Source organism: Notamacropus eugenii, chromosome 3 (genome assembly GCF_028372415.1).
Source record: "Notamacropus eugenii isolate mMacEug1 chromosome 3, mMacEug1.pri_v2, whole genome shotgun sequence".
Classification (NCBI taxonomy): domain Eukaryota; kingdom Metazoa; phylum Chordata; class Mammalia; order Diprotodontia; family Macropodidae; genus Notamacropus; species Notamacropus eugenii.
In genome coordinates, this window is record NC_092874.1 from 102,355,373 (window position 1) to 102,371,403 (window position 16,031).

At 37.0% G+C, this 16,031-nt stretch overlaps 1 long non-coding RNA gene across 4 annotated transcripts in view; it reads left to right on the top strand.

Moving 5' to 3' along the window:
- The window catches only part of LOC140533095 (uncharacterized), a 48,794-nt gene that overhangs the window by 20,415 nt on the left and 12,348 nt on the right, over positions 1-16,031 (top strand). For 2 of the 4 annotated variants that reach the window (XR_011976801.1, XR_011976798.1), the window contains 2 exons: positions 2,667-2,749; positions 4,970-5,208. This is a non-coding gene — a long non-coding RNA (uncharacterized lncRNA). Of the gene's footprint in view, positions 1-2,666; positions 2,750-4,969; positions 5,209-16,031 lie in introns of those variants that run through there. The other 2 variants (XR_011976800.1, XR_011976799.1) reach the window with 2 other exon arrangements.

Below are 16,031 nucleotides of genomic sequence, written 5' to 3' on the forward strand. Positions count from 1 at the left end.
CCCTGATATAGTCAACTTATTTTTCTTAGTTCTATCTTTGGTTTTAAAAATAATTCACATTCATGCCTACTGATTACAAAATAGTTTCTTGTACACTAAGTCCTTTGACCCTTAGAGTAATCTAAGAGTTAGAAACTTCAAGCATCAGTTTCCTCATTTTAGAGATGAGAAAATTGATGTTTAGAAAATTTAAATTACTTTCCCATGATCACACAGGTAATTAGAGGTAGAGATGAAACAGAGAGAAGATTCTAAGTTAGGGACCGCTTATACCATGCTGCCTTTTAGCTCAATGCTAAACTAGAAATGGAGCAGTTAGGTAGTTAGCTAGTCAGTCAGGAAAACCTGAGTGTGAATCTGCCCTCAGACACTTAGCTGTGTGACACTGGGGTAGTCACTTAACCCTGTTTGGTTCAGTTTCTTATCTCTACAAATGAGCTGGAGCAGGAAATGGCAAACCACTCCAATACCTTTGCCAAGAAAACTATAAATTAAGTCACAAAGAGTTAGATACACTGAAACAACTTAACAACAACAAACTAGGTATGATCTCTGAAGATATATCTATAAGGAAGAGAAGTGCTTTCTGCGGGAAATCTGGGACTGACCTGTATGTCTACCTGAATTATTCTGATTTTTGAGGCAATGGAAACCTTCCACCATTTGCTTTTCCTCGATTTTCTTTAACTGAAGGGAGTCATCTAGCTTGCCAAGTCAAAGTAGTAATATAGAATGAGTTTCAAAAACTTGCCATACAATCAGGAGGCTTTCTGATTGCTGAGAGGAAGCTGGGGATTATAGATAGGGCAAATGATCTTAAACTAGCACAACCAAATGATCAAACCTCGAAACTAGCTTGGGGGCATTTAGAAGAATGAAGTACTATTCTCTTTATGAAGGAGATTCTAAGAGAATGGAAGCTCTACACTAAGTCATGATGGGCTAGGCCCCAGAATCTATAGCTACACAGGATAGATCAGGAAATCCCATATAAAAGAGGATTAAGTAGTAATATTTAATTTTTTACTTTTAATTATTTTGGGGACTTTATTTCTAGACTCTTACATGTTTTGCTTGACTATACTTATGTGATACAGGGTCTTTTTTTATGTGATTGTAGAAAGGTGGGAAAGAGAAAAAAAAGAGTGACTAATAACGTTTAACAGTAATTTAAAAAACAAAGTGGCTATATATTTTTTAAAAGAAAGTTTTTGACTAAGGACATGGTCTGATGATATATCCCCAAGGCTTAACATAGTTCCTGGCATGCAGCAGATGCCTAATAAATGTTTACTGACTAACTGACCATTGAGTCACTAAAATGATTTTTTAAAATACCATGACACCTCCCTTCTCAATAAACCCTAGTGGTTCCTTATCCTCCAGAATCAAATTCAAAATTCTATGTTTGATTTTCAAAGTCCTTCAAAACCTCTTCCCTCCCCCCACCTCCATGCCACCTTTCAAGTCTTACTGTACTTTAATTCCCAATTCCATCCAGTGAAACTGGCCTGGCAGATGTTCGAAGAACAAGATACTCTTAAATGTTCTAGATTTTTTTTTTTCTGGCTATCTCCCATGCCTAGACTGTTACCCCTCTTGGCTTCTCAGGCTCTCTAAGTCCCAACTAAAATCCCATTTTATATAGGAAGCCTTTACCAACCCCTCTTAAATTTCTTCCCTTCTCTCTTAATTATTTCCCAATTATGCTTTATATACAACATTTGTACATTTGTTTGCTTGTTGACTCCCCCATTAAATTTTGAGCTCCTTTTTTTTTCTTGGTATCCCCAGCACTTAGCACAATGCCTAGCACATAGTAGGCACTTAATAAATGCTCATTGACTAACTACTTTTCTAGCTTTCATTAAGATTTGATAGAGCACCTAACCTTGAGCCTTGGGCTCCACAGAACTATGTTAGTTTCCAGTTTGCAGTTCCACTGCATGGTAGCTTAGTCCAGGAGGCCTTTGCATTTGGCCTTAAGAATTCTACTTTTTATTACATTCTAAACAGACAATGAGTGATTACAGAATCCCATTTCAAGACCCTGAATCTTCTTGATCTTATGGGATTCTGAATCATTTGGGCTTCCTGGTTTCAGGGATCTGCCATATGATCCTTGATTTACCTTTTCCTCTTCTACTGTTCTTGTCATTATAACTGGATATCCAAGCTAGAACCCAGTCCCTGAACTCTTCCCCTTCCACCAATCCTATATACATTCATGACAGACCAAATTAGTGACTTTTTTAGAATTAATTTAAAAAAAGAAAAGAATTTGTTTCCCCAGGTTAGGGATTCTACTTCCTTCTCCTTAGAATTGAAAAAGACAAATAAAATAGACCAAAACCCTAAGCTTGTTTCTTGGGGCCACATGACCCAAAGGAGAGGAAGGTTGGAAGTGATTCTTAGGATTTTCCCCTAAACTCATTGTGTCTTCCCCCATACCCACAAACATCTGCAGTATGTTGTCAGGAAGTATGTATAAATGAGTATCGCACCCCTTGCTGGAAAAGAAAGGCAAATGCAAAATGTCCTTATGAATGTTCCATTTTTCTTGTCTCCCATAAGCAGATCCTTAGATGTCCCTTGTCAGTGATTCCATTTCAGGTGAGGTGGACATTTGCCAAACCCCTATTACACTTGCATCATTCTTCTTCTAGCGTTGTGGTAAGATGATGTGAGGTGTGAAAGGAGTCAGGTCAATTTAGATTTAAGGCCTCCAAACAGTTCCATCAATGGTAAGGTAAGTTAATTCACTTATTTCTGATTTAAAAAAACATTTTTCAAAAGAACTTTATTATTGTCCCTGACTATTATCAGTGGTAGAAAGCAACTGTATCAAATAACTGAATGTGATTCTAAAAAGAGCTCAGAACAGTAAGATAAATGTTGAAGCAGCCCTTATCTCGCCACTGAGGTAAGACAATCAGATGGCTTTTGAATATCAAAGAAGCTGACAGACAGAGCTAGGAAACTGACCCTAGGGTTCCCAAAGAAAAGGATAAACAACCATCTTTCCTTCCCACATGTATAAAACCTTTGGAATTCAACTGCAGAATATAGCTATTTCAAAAATTAACTTTGTAGTTTCCAAATGAAAGCATAACTGTTTCCCTGTCCCTGTATTGGAAAGCTGTTCAACATTTCAAAGGCAGATGTTTATAGCTGGTATATGACAGCTGTTTACTGGTACCCTGCTATTTACTGTCTAAGAGAATTCCCTGTGTGACCAGAGCAGTTTAACTCTAATTCACTCATCTCAGAATTTAATGACCTTCCTATCTCTTCTTTCTCAGTGTCTTTTTCTTCTCTCTTTCTCCTTTCTATCATTTCCCTCTATTCCCCTTCTCTGTGTTTCCCACACATCAGAGAAGACACACCCTGGTCCATATGACAAGATGATGCTCTTTGAGATTTTTAAATCAGGTATTCCTTCCCTCTGATCACAATTGCCTGGCACACTTCACATCTGCTTTGCCTGCCCTTTGCCTCCCAATAGGAAATCAAATCTCTCCATCCCTTGTACTTCACCTAGCCCTTTCTGCTTCCTAGAGATTTTCTATCCAACTATGACTCCCTGGTTAGGTATTACCTATTATATTATAATTCCTTTACCCCTTGGAACTTCAACCATGTCAATACCCAATCCTGATTCCTCTCATAATCTCCTTTTTCCTAGTTTTCTTCCTGGGCTGTAGATAATTACTAGATAAAAATAGAGAATGAACTTTGCAGTCCTAGCATATGCTGTCCAACTTTTAACTGAATCCTTGATGCTGCTCAGCAGTCTTCTTCATTCTTTTCTAGCTGACTTCTCAATGACCTTCCCAAAGCAGCTGGTAAAATTGTAGGAGCTCTGGAGTGGAAAGATACAGCTTTGATCTAAATCATAAACCCTGTCCACAACCTACCCAACAAGTGACCATAACCCTTAAAAATTTTCAAGAAAGGCCATTTTTTTGTTGTTTTGGAAAGTTTAAATTATCATGTGCCCTACATTTATCCCAATCTGTAACTATTATCAAGTCTCCCTTCCAGGATCCTAAACTTGAAAACTAGAAGGGATTTTGGTCATCATTCCGTCCAAAAGACAGGGAAACTGTGGTAATCATTCAGTCCAAAACATGGGGAAACTAAGCAATTTAGTAATTGCTCAAGGTCATGTAGGTATGAATTAATTTTTAAAAATTTATGAAATGCTTACTGCGTGCAAAGCATTGTGCTAAGGGTCATAGATACAAACACAAGAGTGGAGACAATTCCTTGAGAAGAGACTTGACATATGAACTCAAATAAAATTTTCTGTGCATGATATCCATACTCAGAAGGAAGGAACATAATCTCATTTCCTACATTAGTGAAAAGTCAGAAGTCTCATGGCATAAATTACCTTACCAAGATATTAATAGTTCTTAAAGACAAGAACCATGTGTTTATATGCAGCATAGTGGATAGAGTGCTAGCCCTGGAATCAATGAAGTCCTGAGTTCAAATCCAGCCTCAAGCACTTATTACCCATGTCACCTTGACAATTCACTTAACCTCTGTCTGTCTCAGTTCCTTCATCTGTACAATTGGGATAATAACAGTACCTACCCCTTCGGTTTTTTCGTGAGGATCAAATGAAATAATATGAGATTATAAAGAGCTTGAGGGCAGGAACTATCTTTGGCCTCTTTTTGCATCCCTAGCACTTAGCATGGTACTTGATATATATGTATACATATATATATGTATACATATATATATGTATACATATATATGCATACATACATGTGTATCTCAAGTACATGCTTAATAAATATTTGCTATTGAATGAATGATATTTATAAAATACTTTATATAACTTTAGTACTATTATTATTATTATTCCTCAGGAAACGTAGTATCTTGAACATTGACACTGGATAAAAGTTTGTTGAATGAATGCCTAAATGTAGTTTTGTTTCCATACTTTACTTAGAATCACAAGATTATAAAACCATGCATCTTTAGGGGTGGAAGAGACCTAAGACATAATCCGATGAAGGCTCCTAAATTCACAAAAGAACAGAAAATGGAGGGTTAAAGAGATTCAATAATTATTCACTGCAATGTACAAGGAAGGGATACTGCTCCTCTTCCCTATAGTATAAACTTGGGCCCCAAGGTTGAACAATTTTCCCAAGATCATACAGGTATTAATAAAGGAATCCAATGTATTGCGCTGCCTCTTTATTCATATTGGATTGGACCAGTTGACCTCCGAACTCTGTGAAACTTTCCAACATTAAGATTTTTGTATTCTGTGTATTTTGTATTCTGTATGGTGAAGGAGAAATTACCATTGATGATTTTCTCTAGCAAATAGAGATTCCAGCTTTTATTATTGTTGTGTTTTGCTCTGGAACTGTGATTTCATCAGTCTAGGCAACAACTAGACTGGAAACTCTCTTCACCCATAGATACTAGGAACTCTTTCAAAACGTATAAGTTTAAAGAGCTGAATGGGGCAGAGATATTGAATGTTGCACCCATCACTCAGTCAGTATGTGTCACAGGTGGGATTTAAATTCAAATCTTCTGAACATCAGTGCTAGATAAGGTAATATGCAAGTGTCTGTAATGGCAATTTAAATGAGAAGATCTTTCCTATTCATTAATAGGTCCATGTGACCTGCTTGGGTTACATAGAAACCTGAGTCACATGAGTCTGAGTCACACAGAGCCTATGGTAGGAAGAGTTTATTGAATGGGTGGAACAGGAAGGGTGGAAAAGGAAGAGGCAGAGCTAGAGCAGAGTTGAGAGAAAATTGGTCAAAGTCTAGTAAGAGCTGGGAAGGATACAGGCAAGCAGGCAGCTGGCTAGTGAGAGTGAAAGAGCTTATTTGTGATTTTCTTTAAGGAGCTGCCTTGTGGGAAGCCTAGCATGGGGAAAGCTTGGTGACGATGTTGTTCTCTACCTTGTTACTGTGTATAGATTTTTGATACTATGATGGATTTGGCTCTCAGTTGTCTGAATAAATGTTCTGGTTCTGACTTCCATGTGAAGAGTCTGTTGTATTTCACGATTCAGAATTGCACCAGGATATTCATGGCTGCCACAGGTGCTATAAATAGGGTGTTGGCACTAGTGTCACTCAGAAAATCGTATTTGTGGTTGTTTTTTCTTTTTAGATGAAGTCCACAATAAATATGGGAAAGTACCAAATGGAAATGGGTGATTGTCTTGAATAATGCCCCTTGCAGTCACACAAAAGAGTGCAAGACACAAGGATAGTGGAACTAAATTATAGCTTGTCATCTCAATAATATTTCCCTTTTTTAGATGAGGAAACTGAGGCTTGGAGAAATGAGATTACTTAACTCATGGCAAACAGTTAATATGGATGGCAAGATTTGAACCTAGGTCTTCATAATTCCAAATCCAGTTTTTCCCTACTATATCACATTAGTCCCAGCCCTTAAAGACTGAATGAGGACAGAGTTAGAGAGAGGGACAGAGAAAAGAAAAAGAGAGGAAGAGAGATATTTTCTTCCCTGGTTCTAGTCAATATTGATATTTCTGTCTCTCTATATTTCTGTCCCTTACCCTGCTTCTCTTTACAAAGACTTTTGTCTTTGCTCAGAAAGAATTATCATTTATTTATTCAATATTCATTGAATAAAATGTAGTGACTCCCTATTACCTACAGGATCAAATGTTGACTCCTGTTTGGCTTTTAAAGGCCTTCATAAATGGTATCTTCTTATCTTTTCAATTGTCTTAATACCTTATTGCCCCATCCAATGAACTCTGCAATCCATTGACACTGGCCTCCTTGCTTCCTCACACAGGACACACTATCTTCCTACTATATGCTTTTTCAGTGACTGTCCTCTATCATCAGAAATTGATTTCCTCCTCATCTCTGTCTGTTGGATTCCCTGGCTTTCTTAAAGTCTCAGCTAAAGTCTTCCTTCTGCAAGAAACCTTTCCCACAAATTAATGTCTTCTCTCTGGGACTACACCATATTTTAATCTCTTTGTATCTTGTTTGTGTACAATTGTTTCCTTGTTTTCCCTCCCATTGGACTGTGAGCTCCTTGAGGACAGGGATTGTCTTTTGCCTTTCTTCATATCCTCAGTGCTTAGCATACTACCTGACATGTATTAGGTACCTAATAAATGCTAACTGACTGCTGATTCTATGTAATCTTGTATATATTAAATATGAGGAGTTCAAAACTACCCAAGAAATTCTTCCCAAAAGATCTGATTCCATTCTTTGGAGTTGATTTCCAGCTGACAAGTGGGCGTTTATATGTGTTACAGACAATTCTCAAAAGTAATCACAAATCTCAGAGAGACAGAGAAGAGATATGGTTGGTTTTCCACCACAAGTGTCACCACTCTTCACCAAACATGTTAAGACAATGATAGGTTCAAGTCCTGAATCTGTTACTTATGAACAAAGATGAGTCTATCTGAGTATTGGCAATTCATTTGGACTTTCTGGGCCTTACTTTCCTCATTTGTAAAATGTGGATAATTAGTAAATGTAATAAGTATAGCATAGGATTTCCATGAAGGTCAAATGAGAATTTATGTATTTTGAAATTATAAGGTACCATGAAAGTGAGTAAAAATAATTATTTTTATCACTTTTGTATATATATATATAACATTCTATCATTTGCCCTTACGACTTTTTCACAGATGTTTCACCACATCCTTACTATGTTTTTTGAGGATCCTTGGTTTGTTTCAAATCGCAGCACAAGTACCTTCTTCTACATGAAGATTTTCCTATTCCACCCTTCCCCAGGTGTTAGTTCTATCTACCTCTTGAAATATCTTTATTATTATTTGTTAATTTACTTGCCTGTGCATATGCTATCTGTTTTCCCCATTCTGTTCTCCATGACCCCAATAGGGCAAACTCTGAAAACAGGAAATGTTTCATTTTTTAACCTCTGTGTCCTTACAGTCTAGCGCAATGCCTGGCCATAGCATTTGCTTAATAAATGTTAGTTCAATTGAATCTATGGTAATTTCTTCTTTGTAGGACCAGAAAAAAAACCTCCTAAATGGCAAGGCCAGGTTGCTGGGTTGAAGCCCATAAAATCCATTCCCTAGATGTAAACTAAACAAGTACTAGTCACATGCTCTCCTTTCACAGACATTTTATTATGTCCCTGTATAAAAGCATACTCATAGGGATAGACTGAAGTTTTCCTCTGCCTGATTCCTCACAGGCCAATGACCTTTTATAAATGACAGCAAATCTCTGTTGAATGGAGGATGAAGGGAAAGAGGAAAACATTAAGATATTTTGTCCTATTTTTCTGTGGCTTGTTGGAAATAATCATGGGGCCTATTTGTCAAGCTCCTGCTATGTCTCCTTTCCCCAGTCATATCTGACAGGCTGAATGAAGGAAAAGTAAGTGAAGATGAATTGGCAGAGATATCATTTCTGGTCTGTCTCTTGGTCTTTCTAATTTCTCTTCAGATGAAATATCTATATAATATCAAGTCAGTTAAGTGAAAGAAACATTGGTGGGAAGAGGAAAAGGTATAGAGACTTTTCTCTAGTATAAAAAGAGCCTTTCAACTCTGTCATTTTCAGTTTTAACAGTCCACTTAACCCTACCATTCTTTCTATTTTTAACATGAAAATGAGCTTTCTTTATGAAAGGATAAATTGAAAGATAGTCCAGTAGGAAAACAGCACTCTTGAACAGAATGACACTGGTGTCACTTTGCTAACAGTGAGCTATTTAGTGATGGAACTGTCTGCCATAAGAAATTGTGCCACTCAAGATATTTGACCTAAACAAGAAATATCACTGAAGAAGAACAACAACCAGGCATCAAGAGTGGTCAGAGAAGTTTCATTCACCCTATATATGGGTACCAACTATGTTTTTGCATTTGTACTAGGTGAGAAAGCCATGATCCTTACCCTCATAATCTAGTCATAGAATCTAGAAATGGGGGGGGGGGGTAGCAGAGCCAAGATGGTGGAGTAAAAGCAGGGACTTCCCTGAGCTCTCCCCCAATCCCCTCCAAATATTTGTAAATAATTACTCTAAACAAATTCTAGAGCTACAGAACCTACAAAACAACAGAGGAAAACAAATTTTCAGGCAAAGACAACCAGAAAAGTAGACAGGAAGGGTCTATTGCACCAGGCAGGGAGGGCAGGGAGCAGAGTGGGTTGCACCAGCACAGATTGGCCAGAGCAGACCTCAGAGAACTGAATCATTGGCAACTGTGGAAGTTTCCAGACTTCTCAACCCACAAACTCCAAAAATGTCAATGAGAAAACTCTGTGGGACCTGAGTGAAAGAGATGTGCACAATCTGGCCTTGTTGACCCCAGCCTCAGGGCAGTTGGGGGTTCGTAGAGGAGGTAGCCCACCCAGCAGTGGCAGCAGCTGCAGAGGCTACTTCCAGAGTTCTGGCCCACAGGCAATGGGGGATCAAGCAGCTGATACAAAATCCCTGAAGCCTGGAACAGTTCACTCATCCCTACTCCCTTCCCAACCACCACTGGAAGCAGAGTTCTACCCTGACGAAGAGTTAGAAAAAGAAATATTTGTCTAGGAAGTTGAGTCAATATCATAAAATAACTCAGACTGTAGAATCTTACTTTGGTGACAAAGAAGATCAAAACATACAAGCAGAAGAAGACAATAAAATCGAACTCCCATATTAAAAGCTTCCAAGAAAGATATGAATTGGTTATATAGGCCATGAAGATTTCAAAAGGGACTGTGAAATCAAGTGAGAGAAGTAGAGGAAAAATTGGGAACAGAAATGAGAGTGAAGCAAGAAAATCATGAAAATTGAGTCAGCAGCTTGGTAAAGGACACCACCCCCCAAAGAATACTGACAAAAATAACACCTTAAAAAATAAACTAATCCAAATGGCAAAAGAATCCAAAAAGTCATCGAGGAGAAGAATGCTTTAAAAAGCAAAATGGACCAAATGGAAAAAAGGAGGTCCAAAAGTTCACTGAAGAAAATAATTCCTTCAAAATTAGAAAGAAGCAAATGAAAGTTACTGACTTTATGAGATATCAGAAAATTATAAAACAGAACCAAAAGAATGAAAAATAGTACACACTGTGAAATATCTCATTGGAAAAACCACTGACCTGGAAAATAGATCCAGGAGAAATAATTTTAAAATTATTGTACTACCTGAAAACTATAATAATAAAAAAAAGAGCCTAGACATCATCTTTCAAGCAATTATCAAGGAAAATTGCCCTGATATTCTAGAACCAGAGGGTAAAATAGAAATTGAAAGAATCCACCAATTGCCTCTGGAAAGAGATCCTAAAAGGAAAGCTCTTAGGAATATTGTAGCCGAATTCCAGATTTCCCACATCAAGGAGAAAAATATTGCAATAGGAGCCAGAAAGAAATAATTTTAGTACTGTGGAAATACAATCAGGATAACAAAAGATCTAGCAGTTTCTACGTTATGGAGTCAAAGCGTTTGAAATACGATATTTTGGAGGTCAGAGGAGCTAGGATTAAAACTAAGAAACACCTACCCAGCAAAACTGAGTATAATCCTTCAGGGAACAAAATGAACATTCAGTGAGGACTTTGAAGCACTCTTGATGGAAAGACCAGAGCTGAATAGAAAATGTGCCTTTCAAACACAAGAATCAAGAGAAGCATGAAAAGGTAAACAGGAAAGAAAAATCATAAGGGACTTAAAAAAGTTGAACTGTTCAAATTCCTACATGGAAAGATGTTATTTGTAACTCATGAGACCTTTCTGAGTATTAGGGTAGTTGGAGGAAATAGATGAATAGATAGATGGATAGATGGATGGATGGATGGGTGGATAGATAGATGAATAGATAGATAGATGGATGGATAGGTAGGTAGATGGCACAAGATGAGTTGAATATGAAGGGATTATATTTAAAAATAAAATTAAGAGGTGAGAGAGGAATACATGGGGAGGAGAAAGGGAGAGATAAAATGGGGTAAATTATCTCACATAAAAGAGACAAGAAAAAGGTTTCACAATGGAGGGGAAGTGGGGGAAGGTGAGAAGAAATGAGTGAACCTTACTTTCATCAAATTTGGCTTAAGGACAGAATAAAATACCACTCAATTAGATATCTTACCCTACAGGAAAGTAGAGGGGAAGGGCATAGGAAGGGAGAATTATTGAAGGGAGGGCATATTGGAGGAGGGGGTAGTCAGAACCAAACACTTTTGAAAAGGGACAGGGTCATAGAGAAAATAGAATAATTGAGGTGTGGGGTAGGATGGAGGGAAATATCTTCCATCACAACATGACTATTATGGAGGTGTTTCGCATAACTACACATGTATAACATATATTGAATTGCTTGTCTTTTCAATGAGGGTAGGTGGGAAGAGAAGAAGGGAGAGAATTTGGAACTCCAAGTTTTAAAAACAAATGTTAAAAAATTGTTTTTATATGCAACTGAGAAATAAGATATACAGGCAATGGGGTATAAAAATCTATCTTGCCCTTCAAGAAAGTAAAGAAGAAGGAGATAAGGGGGGGATGATAAAAGGGAGGGAAGACTGGGGGAAAGGGTAGTCAGAATGCATGCCATCTGGGTGGGAGGGGAAAGATGGGGAGAAAATTTGGAACTCAAAATATTGTACAAAAGAATGTTGAAAACTAGAAATAAATAAGTAAATTTTAAAAATAAGTTAAATAAAAGGGAAACCCCCCCTCAAAGAAAAGGACTATAGAAATGGAATATACCTTGTCAGAACTGTGACAAGCCATTTGTGTCCATCAATAGGGCTGAGAGTTGCACCTACACTATACTCCATCCCACATTTAAAAATTGTACTATCTATGTTGCCACCCACCAGAAAATTGAACCTTCACTGTCAAACATGTGATTTGACTTTTCACAAAATTAATAGCTATGTGACATAGGAAGCAGACTTTTCTGACAGTGGGAAATATTCACACTTGTAATTCTTGAAAGAATCCTTTATCATACACTTCTACACAGTAGTACCCCAAGTAGCTTTTTCCTTCTAGTCCTATTTTTACAACGAAAATGTGTGTTCCTTCAAGAAAGAAAAATGGAAGGTGGTCCAATGGATACTTGGACTGAACAACACTTTTTTGTGCTGCCAGTCCCTAATTAACATTTTTGCTACCTACCTAATGAAGAACTGCTTTCCATGCCATCCCTTATGAATGCTCATCCTGCCTCTTCTCTAGTACTTGCTTTGATAGGTGCTCAGTATCTTGCAAGCCAGTCTAATCCACCTATTATCTCTTCCCCTTCTCCAGATGTAAGTCATTCAGCACTCTTTGGTTATAATTACTTAACCAGTTGTGAATCTATCTAACCATATAATAATATAATTTACTTTCCTTCATCTTTTCTATAGATCTATAAAGAGAAACTTTTTTTTCAAATTCTATGGCTATAGCATTCAATTTCTCACAGAATCACAGAATTTCAGAACTGGAAGAGGGCCACCTCAGTACTCATCTAGGCCAACCCATATCTAAAAATAATTCCCTATACAAAATGCACAAAAAGTGGTTATCCAGTGTTCACTTAAAGAACTTCAATGAAGGGAAATCTCCTACTATTCCCTAGATAGCCAGTACTATTTTTTTAATATAGTTATATTCGCCAGGAAAGGCATCTAAGTGGCACAGTGGATGGAGCACTGGACTTGCAATCAGGAAGACTTATCTTCCTGAGTCCAAATGCAACCTCAGATACTTACTACTTTGTTTTCCTCACTTCCTCAACTACAAAATAAGCTGAAGAAAGAAATGGAAAAACCACTTCAGTATCTTTGCCAAGAAAACCCCAAAATGGGATCTTAGAGAGTTGGATACAACTGAGATAACTAAACAACAAAACAACATAGTTATTAGGAAGGCTTTTCTTCAAATCCAAATTTATCTACCATTATGTTTCTTGGCTTCCATCACATAATACTGACTCAAATTGTTATTACAATCCAATAAAACTTCAACATCTTTTTTTTTTAGACATACTGATATCTGCCTAGGCCTGTTCCATCTTATACTTTGGACATTTATTTATTTTTAATACAAATATATGAATACATATTTGCACCAGTCAGATCCTTCTTAATAGAACATTGGATTAAATCTTGATTGAAGAGATTACAAATAGAAAAAAATGTGTAATTTGTGACAGAGACTATCATAAAGCATGTAGGAACTAGATACAATTTGGAGGTTTTCATACCTTTGGACCTTAAACTGAACAACAACCCTCAATTAAAAAACAAAAAGTCTCACTGCCCAATATTGCCTAGTGTGTTGGCACCAACCTTCCCTACAAAGAGGTAATTCAGAAAAATAAGAATAAGGAAGTTTCATTGAAACAAAACAGAATTCCAATGGAGTTCATGCAAAAGAAAAAAAAAAACAAAATCAACCTTCTAATGAGCAGACTTGCCCTAGAGATCTTAACAGGCCTTCACCTACTTTAGTCATAACTGGGTGGGAATCTAGTAGGTGTAGCCCTTTCATGTCTCCAGTGGTTTCTTTGTTCCAGCATAGTTTCTCCTATATTTTGGCATGACTTCCAGGAACTGGGTTCATATTTTGTCTTCCATCTTGGCTGTCTTTGAAATTCTGAATATATCTTAGTATACAGCATCAGGTGTCACTTCCAATAATTCCTACTACAGTTCTCTGTAGCTCTTATCAGATATCATGTGGCTCTTTCCACAATTCAGCAGAGCCTTCAGTAGTAGGTGGTAGCCAGTGGCACTCTTGTGGCAGTTCTGCATAGCTTTTTGTGATCATAGTTAGATCAGGAAGGGACTTCAGAGTCCATTAAGCTCAATCTCTTCATTTTATAGATGAGGAAACTGAGGACCACAGAGATTAAGTGGAAAAAGCAATGGGCTTCTAACTAGTGATCCTAAAGTCTTGTGGTATAGTAATCATTCATATCAATGAAGAAGGAAGTTGGTAGACCCACAAGTCAATTTCAAAGTCTGGGTCCACTCCCTTGGAACAGAAGTGTTTACTTCATCAACTGATTTCCCCTTAATCCATTTCTGACCCATTTCTTCTTCCTCAAATATAAATATGTGGCAAAATGAATAAGAAAGAGCTCTACTCAGAGATGATCAAGGCAGAAGCACATTGTAAGCAACAGAGGAAAATGATCATATTTATGTGGATAAAATACTTTATAACCTAGTGATGAGAGGCCGAGAAAAACCAGGAGTATACCAGGACCCTTCAGCACTCTTACTTGGCTCCCACCTTGTTTCAAGTATTTAGTTTTAATAAACTCCATTAGGTTAAGAAACTTCCTACATATTTTTAATTTAATCTATTACCTCTCTCTACTTAAACAGGCAACTTCAGTGTTGGAATATCCCTAATATCCCCAACAGTTATAAAGCTAAAAATGTAGGAAAGAAACTATATACACATAGTCTTTCCCCTAACCTGAATGGATCTGAGTGTCCTTATCTCACTTGCCTGACAAGATGTAACCAAATTCTGATACTAGTTCTTAGTAAAAAGAGGATGAAAATTCCATTGTCATCTAAAGGATACTGGATTCCTGAATAAGACAATATCAACATAGGAAGAAAAATCACATTGTATATCCAAATGAACATTGAAAGTGTAAATATACTATGTTATCCCATATTCAGAATATGGGTTCCAGATACAACATAGAATAAAGTAGATGTGGCATGATTCTCAGATTCATTTGATTAAAGAAAGTGAACAGGAAGACAGTCCCCCAAAGAAAATCACAATAACTAATCTTAATATTTTGATATCTTATAGAATCATAATAATTACCACAATCAAAATGAATATGCAGGCACATGTATTCTTCATTAAGATAGAATTTCATTCCTTTAGGTCTTTTTAAAAAATTATTTTAGAAATTGTGAAAATGCAACATGGTACTTGATACTTAAGTTTAAATATGTGAATGTGAGAGAGAACTCTTTGATCAGGAAAGTGTGATGTGATTGTTCCTTTTTTTTGACAGCATAAAAGTAAAGGTATGTTTTTTTTGTCCTTTTGTTTTGTCATAAGACATCAACTCTACCAAAGCTTTGAAGTTCACATTAATAATAAGACAACTTTTATAGCAAATTCTTGAAATGTTTGTCCATTTTACCCTAGAGGTTTGTATTTTTTTCAGAGAAGGACTAGTAAAATTGACCATGGAATGTTAGAGTAGGGAGGGGCTTTGGGAGGAATGGTCTCACATTGCATCCTGGATCATTTCCAGTTGTCCTGATGAATATCATGCCACTGGACTTAGATGGGCTCAAGAGAAGAAAGTGAGATTGGTGACTTTGTACAGCCCTCCCTCACTCAAATCAAAGTCAACTGCAAGTCATGTCATCATCTTGATGTCATGGTCCTCTTTAAGAATGAAGGACAAACACAACAATAAGGTATGTACCATGCTTTACAAATTTTAAATCAGGTCAGTTATTATGGGAATATAGATTTGTGGGGGGAACCTCAAATGATTTCTAATCCAACCCTTTCATTTTAGGGATGCAAAACCTGAGGTCTAGGGAAGTTAAAGGAATTGTCTAAAGTCACATGAAAGTGTTAGAGATGGAGTTTGAACCAACATCTACTGACTACAGAGTGACTGCTCTTTCCACTATATTCCCCTGTAATTTTTTTGACTGTATCCATGTTGTTTTGTTTCTTTATTTTTATTTCCAGCTGCAAGACTATCAAACAAAAACATCTTGTCATAGGCCGTAAGGGTACATCTTCAATGAAGCTGGAAGCAACCAAATTTCTTCAAAGTCAAGGAGAGGGAGGAAAAGTGTGAGAAACTAGTCTAGGATTTTTTTTTCTATTTGCTACTTCCTTTGTTTTTACTATTGTTGTTTATTATCATTACTAACATGGCATGTGCTTGTGAACTAGGAGGCACTTGGTTTCCCAATACAATGATTTTTCCCGAGTTCAAGATGGAAGTTCTGGCAAAGGAAGTATGATGTTTCCCCACTGCTAATGCAGCCCTTTTACTACTTAGCCT